Source organism: Canis lupus, chromosome 11 (assembly GCF_011100685.1).
Source record: "Canis lupus familiaris isolate Mischka breed German Shepherd chromosome 11, alternate assembly UU_Cfam_GSD_1.0, whole genome shotgun sequence".
Lineage (NCBI taxonomy): Eukaryota > Metazoa > Chordata > Mammalia > Carnivora > Canidae > Canis > Canis lupus.
Window position 1 is genome coordinate 327694 of NC_049232.1, and position 10241 is coordinate 337934.

Sequence of the window (10241 nt, forward strand, 5' to 3'; positions counted from 1 at the left end):
ATATAGACATCCTAGTTGTGATATTATATAATACTTTTGTAAGATGTTACTATTATAGAGAAACTAGGTAAAAGATCTCTGTGTTCTTACAGCTGCTTGTGAATCTAATGATCTCAAAATAAGTTAGAAACAAAAAGATTGGATTCTGGTCTCTTTGTGCTTATAGTCTAGAATGATGTAAAGAGAAAATCCAGAGAAACTTATTTGATATGAATATTTTGAGATAGAAACAAACTATTCATGAACAGGAAGACTTCAAACCAAAAGTGGTTATAGCTGGCTCTCAGCTATTACAGCTCAATTTATAGAGCATGAGGAAATACATTGTTTTCTATTGTGATTGGTTAGAAGAAACTGATATTCTTTTTAGAGTAGAAGCACAACATAAGCTTATTTGTGTGTAGGTGAGTAGGAAAACTATAGGTTATGCTAACATGAAGAAAGCTTAACTTTGGTTAAGGTCAGAATCACCATTTTGGAAAAATCAGAACAGTTTTATGTTTTGATTATGTGACTAAGAATGTTTGGGCTTAGGTGTATATTCAAACTGTAGCCTCCACTTTGGTCTTTCATTAACCATGGGAATCAGAAGATTAAAACATCAGAAAGTCAGGGCACTGGTTGGCTCACTTGGTTAAGCATCCGACTTTTTTTTTTTTTTTAATTAATTAATTTATTTATTTATTTTTTAATTTTTTTAATTTATTTTTTATTGGTGTTCAATTTACTAACATACAGAATAACCCCCAGTGCCCGTCACCCATTCACTCCCACCCCCCGCCCTCCTCCCCTTCTATCACCCCTAGTTCGTTTCCCAGAGTTAGCAGTCTTTACGTTCTGTCTCCCTTTCTGATATTTCCCACACATTTCTTCTCCCTTCCCTTATATTCCCTTTCACTATTATTTATATTCCCCAGGTTGGCTCACTTGGTTAAGCATCCGACTCTTGATTTCAGCTCAGGTCATGACCTCAGGGTGATGAGATTGAGCCCCACTCAGGCTTTGCACTGAACATAAGGTTTCCTTGAGATTGTCTCCCTCTCCCTCTGCCCCTCCCCCTTGCTCGAGCACACTGACTTGTGTGCATATTCTTTCTCTTTCTCAAAAAAAAAAAAAAATTCAAAAAGTCACTGATGACAACCTCACATGGCAGTAGCCCAGCTCCAACCATCCAGATGACAACAATTCCCTGAAATTTGCAGAGCAATTACATAAAAGGAACTCAGGACAGAGCTGCCAGGCAGGAGTGCTTACTTTGGACTGTGAAGTGAGAGAAATATACAGTTCTTTATTCCTTAAGTAGGATATCCATATAATTTGTCATCCAAACTGAGATACCTGTGAAAATAATCACATGGCACAACTTGTGTAAACAGATCAGTTGCTTCACCGGGACAACTGCACCCCAATGTTTATAGCAGCAATGTCCACAATAGCCAAATTGTGGAAGGAGCCTCGATGTCTATCAACAGATGAATGGATAAATATGTGGTCTATATATACAATGAAATATTACTCAGCCATCAGAAAGGATGAATACCCACCATTTGCTTTGATGTGGATGGAACTGGAGGGTATTATGCTGAGTGAAGTAAGTCAATTGGAGGAAAATCATTATATGGTTTCACTCATACAGGGAATATAAGAAATAGTGAAAGGGATTATAGGGGAAAGGAGGGAAACTGAGTGGGAAAAATTAGAGAGGGTGACAAAACATGAGAGACTCCTAACTTTGGGAAACAAACAAGGGGTAGTGGAAGGGGAGGTGGGCAGGGGGATGGAGTGATTGGGTGACGGGCACTGAGGAGGGCACTTGACGGGATGAGCACTGGGTGTTATATGTTGGCAAACTGAACTTCAATTGAAAATATACATATAAAAAAACCAGATCAGTTGCCTGTTGTATTTTAAAAACATTGTATCATTGACTCTCTTTGTTACAGCAGCCTGGCTCCTTCTGAACAATACAGAGACTAACTGGATGCTGCTTTTGTCAGCACAGAATAGCCTAGGGGGAGGAAACCAGTAAACCCCAAATCTCAGTGAATTAATGTGTTTAAGGTTTATTTCTTGCTCATACAAAGCCTAATATAGTGCTGGTGGCCCTTCTCCATCTTCTAGTCAACTCATTTTGAATATGAACTCCCAGGTTGCTGGAATAGTGGAAGAGAGAGCTGGAGGATTACAATTTTTGTGGGCCAAACCAGGATGTAGTTACATCACACCACCCACATTTCATTGAACAGAACCCAGTCCCATCATCACCCCTAATTACAAGGAAGACTGGGAAATGTAGTCCTCTTGTAAGCCCAGGAAGAGGAACTCTGACACAGGTGCATATTTACAAACTGGGAAGAAGAGAGTCCACTAGTCTGACCTCGGCATCTTTGCATGGCTCACTTACCCCTGTGCCATTCACAGAGAAACCCCAGAAGCTGCAGGAAAGCAGTTCAGAACAGCCTATAGCGGTGTATCAACTTTCTCTCTGGTTCCTTTGGTTTGTAATCTACCAGCATTCATCTCTGAGAACAGTTTTCTCCCAAATCTGCAGCGTGGGCCTGCAGAAAGAAGACCCAAGGAGTAGCTCTGACGCTGCACTTGAAGTCTGAATGCCCAATCCTGGTGGAATTTCTCCTGGCTCAGGGGAGGTCAGTCTGTCTGGTCAATGCATGTCTTCAATTAGATGAGCCCCACCCATATGATGGAGGGCAATCTGCTTTGGTATATCAATTTAAATGTTAATCTCTCAACCAAAAACACTCTCACAGAAACATCCAGAATGGTAGTTGATCACATAACTGGGCACCATGGTCAGCTAAATTGACACATAATATTAATCACATTCTCCAAGGTCAGTTTTTAATACTTCATATTTCTTGTCTAAAGTGGAAGGCAGGGTGGCATGAGGGGGGAAAGGGTCAAGGCTGGGTTTAAATCCCTAATCTTCCTCTGAACTTGTTTCATTTATAAAATGAGAGTAAGAATGTTTACCTTGAGTAATTCTGTAAAAATTAGAAATAGTGTATGTGGGCAGCCTGAGGGGCTTGGCGGTTTAGTGCCGCCTTCAGCCCAGGGTGTGATCCTGAAGACCCGGATGGAGTCCCACATCAAGTTCCCTGCATGGAGCCTGCTTCTCCCTCTGCCTGTGTCTCTCCCTCTCTCTCTCTGTGTGTCTCTCATGAATAAATAAAAAATAAATTTAAAAAAGTTAAAAAAAAAAAACTATAATGAGACACCTAGACCCTAGGCTGACTCATAAATCATGGCAATTACTAGGATTTCAACCTGAAAATAAAGTTGTTAAAGTCACATTTCTTTTTACAGCTGTCTTTTTTTTCTTGTAGGTGACCCGTGACCTTTTTTGTTTTCCCTCTGAGGTTTGGCAGTGTCTCAGCAGGAAGCACCCCCCCCCCCCCCCGCCCCTCCCCGGCACTGCTCTCATTTGGTATCACCATTTCCTGGTACTCAAGTTACCAGGAGTCAGCTGTGTCCTACTGCCAGGACCCATGTGATGTCACATGTTTGAACAACATATGTAGGCACTCCAGAAAAAATCCAAGGGGAAAGGGGAGTGAGGAAGAATTGTAAGCATAAATAAAAGATGGGAGTTGGCAGGAACTGATGCAAGAAGAGCACGAAATAGAAATCAGATCTTCAGGGATCCCTGGGTGGCTTCCCAGGGATTTGGCACCTACCTTCAGCCCAGGGTGTGATCCTGGAGTCCCGGGATCGAGTCCTGCATTGGGCTCCTTGCATGGTGCCTGCTTCTCCCTCTGCCTGTGTCTCTGCCTCTCTCTCTGTCTCTCATGAATAAATGAATAAAATATTTTAAAAAAATCAGATCTTCTACTAATTTCCTTTGTGTTCTCACACCATTTTAGAAATTAGCATCTACATTTATGACTGATTGGATGAACCAACCCTCTTCTGATCCTCTCCTTCAACAAACTTGCAGATTTCTTTATTGGGGTAGAGTTGAGGAAGTTTTAAAAGTGAGCCAAAGCCACATGGGAACATGTGTCATAATAAGTGAAATGGCCTTCCGTAAGTTGAGCATGGCTGAAGGCTGAGAGTAGGTAATGTAGAAGTTATCAAACTCCTCCTTTGAGCCTTGCTCTCCTGGTTAAGCAACTGGCTGATCCACTTTCCGAAAAGACCCAAACACACTGCCTTTAACAAGACAAGCCAATAATAGTATAGTGGTAGGTAGGGGGGTGGTTCAGAACAATGTTGCTGTGCTCCACAAGGTCACTGTGCAATGATGCTGACACACTGACTTTACACCATCAATACATGGTATCTACCTGTGGGTTCAAGATGCCACTCCATTATCCCCTCTCCCAGCCAGGTGGAAAAAGGCAGAGGAAGCAGAGGACTAAGCTTTTTTTCAGGGAATTACCTGAGAGCTGCCCTTTTACTTGGTTAGAAGCTTGAGGGAAGCTGGACATGTGCCCTGACAAAACTCTTCTGGGTGGGGTCTGACTGCTAAGTGGAAGAAGGTGAGATTGGGTGCCTTGGAACAGTAGTTTCTGTGGTAGCAGGTTCTTTGGAGGTAATTCAGTTCCCTCAGGAGAGTCTGTTAGACCCAGTGGGCAACCTCTCAATTCTCCACTCTACTAAAGAAGCTCTATTGTCATCTATTTGAGAGAATTATCTAAATTCCTATCTGAAAAATAAGTTGCTACCCATAAAAAAGTTTGAAGACCATTTTACAGATCAGTGTGCCAAGGTGGAAAGAGAATCTCAAATCAATGAAATGACTTAGCTAGAGGCACTTTGTTATACTTTAGAGCTGGACCTCTACTCCCTGGTCACCACCATCCTGACAAGCAGAACCTGAGGTAACTGTCCAGAGCCTGGCCGCACCTCCTCACACGGAAGCTCATTTGCTTTCCCACCCAATCCCTCTTCCACACTCAAACAGTTCTCAATCTCAGGAGAAAATAATAATCTCAACATTGAAAAATCCCATCTTGCTTTGAGTGTGGTCACTGGGGGAAATGCAGTGGGGGTGGTGAGCAGAATCAGGAAAGTAGAAATATATAGGTGCAGGATGAGGCCATCTGGATTTGCTAACTAGTGCTTATGAAAACTAGGCTCCCACTCTCTTGCAGAGACTGGGAGACAGGGACCTTATCCTTATGTGTTGGCTGGAATAAACTGAATTCTTCTGGCAGCTGTAAGCTTTCTCATGCAGGAACTTCAGGGGGCTGTGGTAGACATCCCAGGGACATGGATTTGACCTGTTAGAAACTATGCTACTATTTTTTCTGGTCTCTTAATGCAGGGTTTGGACTAAGTGGTTATGTGCAAAGAGTTCTTCCGCAGTGCTCACAGCCTACCCTTCCATATCTGGGATCTTTTTGAATCAGCCTTAGAACAGCGTGGCTCTAAGAATAGGGACAGTGAAACAGACCCAAGGTTTCCCTGCTCAGAGGTCCACACATACCTGTCTTCTAAGCACCTCCGCTGGGATGGAAATCTTTCTGGACACAAGCCAGGAGAAAAGGAGCCTTAGTTGCTTCCACCCATCTTCTTAGTTGTCCTCATGTTTTTACATATTAGAATGGGCCCACAGTCACAGCCCAGATACCCAAGCTTCTTAGAGCACCTGAGCAGGGCACCGGGCACCAGGTCACATTTCTGGTGGTGCCTGACAGCTTTGGCTGGGTTGAGGGTTTGAGCTCCAACTGCAGCTCTGCAGAGTCAACAATCCAGGCTGACTTTGGAGCTCTAGCCCCATCTTTAGTGCACCTCACTCACCAGCTCTTCTTCACACCCCACCTTCAACCCCTGCCCTGTCCCCAGAGTACTTTCCCTCTCTCTTTCACATACATCCTATCCAGTTACTACATGTATTTGCTGGTGCCTTTTAAGTTCAGCCTCTTTCTAGCAGTGTGTCTGCCTGTTGACTTTCTTCTTCCTTCTTTTCTTGGCTAATGCCTCCTCAGCCTCAGTGCTCAGCCCTCAGCTAGAACACTACCTCTTCATTGTGTCTTTCCCTGACCTCCCAGGCCAGGTCAGTCCCCACTCCCTCCCATTTCCAGATTTCTACCAAAGTGAGGCCCCAGCTCATGAAATCTGATAGTGGAAAGAGGCAGAGAAGTAGGGAAGTACTTTGATAGCACATCCTCTAAGGTCCTGAGAAAGCAGAAAGAACAGGAAGAACCTCCAAAAGAGGTTCTTGTAGGCCTGATGTGGAAAGAACACACAGTTCCACTCACATTCCTTTTTTTTTTTTTTTTTTTAGATTTTATTTAGCTATTCATGAGAGACACAGAGAGAGGCAGAGACAGGCAGAGGGAGAAGCAGGCCCCCCGCTGGGGAGCTTGATGAGGGATTCTATCCAGGACCCCGGGATCACGGGATCACGACCTGAGCCAAAGGCAGACGCTTAACCACTGAGCCCCCCAGGTGCCTCTCACATTCCTTTTGAGAGACCTCACCCATCTGCAAATAAGTATGGAAAATGTAGTCTAGCTGTGTGCCCATAGAAGGGAATAACAGTTTGGTAAACAGCTAGTGGTCTTCTCTGATAGGTAGAGTAATGGACCCCAAAGATGTCCTAATCCTCAAAATCTGTAAATACATTGCCTCACACGGCAAAACAGACTTTGCAGATGTTTAAGATCTTGAAATAAAGATGTTATTCGGGGATCCCTGGGTGGCGCAGCGGTTTGGCGCCTGCCTTTGGCCCAGGGCGCGATCCCGGAGACCCGGGATCGAATCCCACATCGGGCTCCCGGTGCATGGAGCCTGCTTCTCCCTCTGCCTGTGTCTCTGCCTCTCTCTCTCTCACTGTGTGCCTATCATAAATAAATTAAAAATAAAATAAAGATGTTATTCTATATTATCCTGGTGGCTCAATGTTCTTTTTTTTTTTTTTTTTTTTTAATATTTTATCTATTTAGGGATGCCTGTGTGGCTCAGCGGTTGGGCGCACCTGTCTTCGGCTCAGGGCGTGATCCAAGGATCCGGGATCGAGTCCCACATTGGGCTCCCTGCGAGGAGACTGCTTCTCCCTCTGCCTGTCTCTGCCTCTCTCTCTGTCTGTGTCTCTCATGAATAAATAAATAAATATTTATTTAGACACAGAGAAAAGGCAGAGACATAGGCAGAGGGAGAAGTTCTTATACTTGTAAGAGGGAGTCAGAATTAATACAGCCTGGGAAATTCTTGTCTGGCCATTGTTGGCTTAGAAGATGGAAGTAGAGGGGATCCCTAGGTGGCTCAGCGGTTTAGCACCTGCCTTCGGCCCAGGGTGTAATCCTGGAGACCCGGGATCAAGTCCCACATCGGTTCCCTATATGGAGCCTTCTTCTCCCTCTGTGTCTCTGCCTCTCCCTCTCTCTCTCTCTCAGGAATGAATAAATAAATAAAATCTTAAAAAAAAAAAAAAAAAGATGGAAGTAGGCCATAGGAGCAGGATACAGAGAGCCTGTAGAATCTGGAAAAGACAAGGAATGGATTCTCCTCTATAACCTCCTGAAAGAATGCAACTTCAGCTGACACCCTGATTTTAGGCCAAAGACATCTATTTGGGACTTCTGGTCTCCAGAACTCTAACATAACAAGTTTATGTTGTTTTAAGCCACCAAATTGTGGCAATGGAAAACTAATATAACCACATTTAATAATTCTTTTTTAAAAACATTACTTATTGGTAGTATGAAGCATTATTTTAAATTCTAAGAAGATACAACTACATCTTCACCTTCCATTTTGTGCACAAGCCTCATGAGTAATGAGTAATCAGGGACCAGTCATGCTGGTGGACTTAATGTGGAGAGGCTCTGTCCCTGGACCAACAGAATCTACATCACCTGAGAATTTCTGCAAATTCTTAGCCAATCAATCCCTAAGTCAAGAGCCCTGGGGCCCAGTAGTCTGTGTTTTAATAAGCTCACCACATGATTCTGATACTTGTACAGGCTTGAGAGACACTTGTTCTAAGATGGGAGCGTTATTCTAGATTGAAGAAGACCAAAAAGATGCAGAAACTAAATTAGCAATGCATGATTATGAACTGAATATTTTTATTACAAAGGACATTACTGGGACAATTAAAGAAACTTGGAAGGGTTCAGACCATTGGGTGGCAGTACTGAGTCAACGTTAATCTGATTTTGACAATTTTATGATTTTATGGTTGTTATGTAGAAGATACTTGCTTGTAGAAAATATATACTAAAAGTATTCAAAGGTTATAGGATGTCTTGTCAGCAATTTAGTTTTCAAATGGTTCAGGAAGAAATGAAGTTTTATATTGTACTTCCCATTTTTCTTTGAGACAGTTTCAAGATTTACTTCTTTTTTTAAAGATTTTATTTATTTATTCATGAGAGACACACACAGAGAGAGGCAGAGACACAGGCAAAGGGAGAAGCAGATTCCATTCAGGGAGCCCGACATGGGACTCAATCCAGGGTCTCCAGGATCACACCCTGGGCTGAAGGCGGCACTAAACCACTGAGCCACTGGGGCTGCCCCAGTTTCAAGATTTAAAAAAAAAACCCAGTAGATTCCATTTTTCAAATATTAGCTTGTCAAAGATAAAAAATGTTGATAATACCTAGTGTTGGTGAAGGTATGGGGAAATTGGGAAGTTCTATACACTACTGTTGGAAGTGTAAGTTGTTACAATATTTTTGGATAGCAAGTTCACACAATCAAAAATATAAGGCAAATTTTGACTCAACAATTCTGCCTTTAGAAATGTAACATTCAGGGATGCCTGGATGGCTAAGGCATTGAGCGTCTGCTTTTGGCTCAGGACGTGATCCCAGGTATGGGGATGGAGTCCTGCATTGGGCTCCCTGCAGGGAGCCAGCTTCTCTCTCTCCCTATGTCTCTGCATCTCTCTCTCTCTCTCATGAATAAATAAATAAAAATCTTTAAAAGAAAAAAAAAAAAGAAATGTAACCTTCAAATATAGCCAATGATATTATATAGTGTTGTATGGTGACACTTGCATATCATAAGGTATAAACTTATCAAATCATTATGTTGTACTCCTCAAACTAATGTAACATTGTTTGTCAGCTATACTCAGATAAAAGAATTTCTTAAACCAAAAAAGAGATTAATTTTTATGATTCTAAAAAAAGAAAAAAAAAGAAATGTATTTTTCAGATAAATATCTGTAAGGGTGAGAAAATATATTTTATTGCAAAACTGCTTATACTAGCAAAAAAAAAAAAAAAAAAAAACTGGAAACAACCCAAATGTTTATCACTGAGGACTGGTTAAGTTATGGTATAACTATGCCATAAGTTATTAGGAAATGCTTCGAAAGAATGCAAAAGATGACTATGTCCTTACAAAGAAAGGAGAACAACCACATAAATGCATGTTTAGTAAGGTTCGTTTCTGTGAAAAATCGAAAGCAAATGTTTGGAAGCAAAAGTGTCTCTTTGAACAGGGCATGGTGCTACCTCAAATATACTTCCTTCATCTGCTCCCTGGTGTTGCTGGATCTGGTTCAGGATCAGTGAGAACCTCTTATCTGTATAAATTCTTAAAAGTGTAAATGCACAGATTATTGGCTTAGATTCCAAAAACAGTTATGTTATCCTTAAGTTTAAAATGGTTGTGTCCTGACAAGAAAAATATGTTCCAGATCTGGTCAGATCCTAGCCACTTAGGGACCCTGGGCACTGAGGTGAACATGACTGTGATGTGCTGAATCTGCTTCTTCTCTGCCCAGATGCCATCTTGCTTCTCATAAGATTTTGAAGTTTGTTAATTAAATGAGGAGCTTATTCTAACCCTACAAGGGGTGTATGTCTGTGGTACCTTTACACTAGTTGGCAGCCCACCAGAAATACTGCAGTTTGGGACTGGCTAAAAAAGGGTGTCAGGATGGTGGAAGAAGTAAGTGGGGATCCGCAGGTGTAAGCCCCACAGCAATTAGCATGGGGTCACTGAGTCATCAAGACTATGTTTGTGCAGAAGTTCTACTATGGTGTTTGTCTGCTGTCTTCCCCCCTGACTGATTAGGCACACTACTTAGAGAGTAGTCTAAGTCAAGGACTACTTTGCAGAAGGGCAGATCCCCACACAGGCCATGACAGGGTCAGTCAACTTCAGAGAGAGCTAAGGAGCCAAGGGAGGAGGAAGGTTCTGGTTGCTCCAAGCCCCACTAGTCAGCATATCCACAGATGAACTAGGTAACATCAAAGATTCTAGATGTGGGGGGAAGTGAGAGCAGAACTGGGAAATGATGTAACTTCCTATAAAAG

General features: G+C 42.4%; 1 long non-coding RNA gene across 1 annotated transcript; it reads right to left on the reverse strand.

Moving 5' to 3' along the window:
- Positions 1-879: 879 nt before the first annotated feature.
- LOC119876784 lies at positions 880-5813 on the reverse strand. The gene is made up of 3 exons (XR_005366463.1): positions 3696-5813; positions 2405-2558; positions 880-1338 (listed from the first exon to the last, which is right to left on the reverse strand). It is a non-coding gene; the product is annotated as an uncharacterized LOC119876784 (long non-coding RNA).
- Between the last annotated feature and the right edge of the window lie 4428 nt (positions 5814-10241).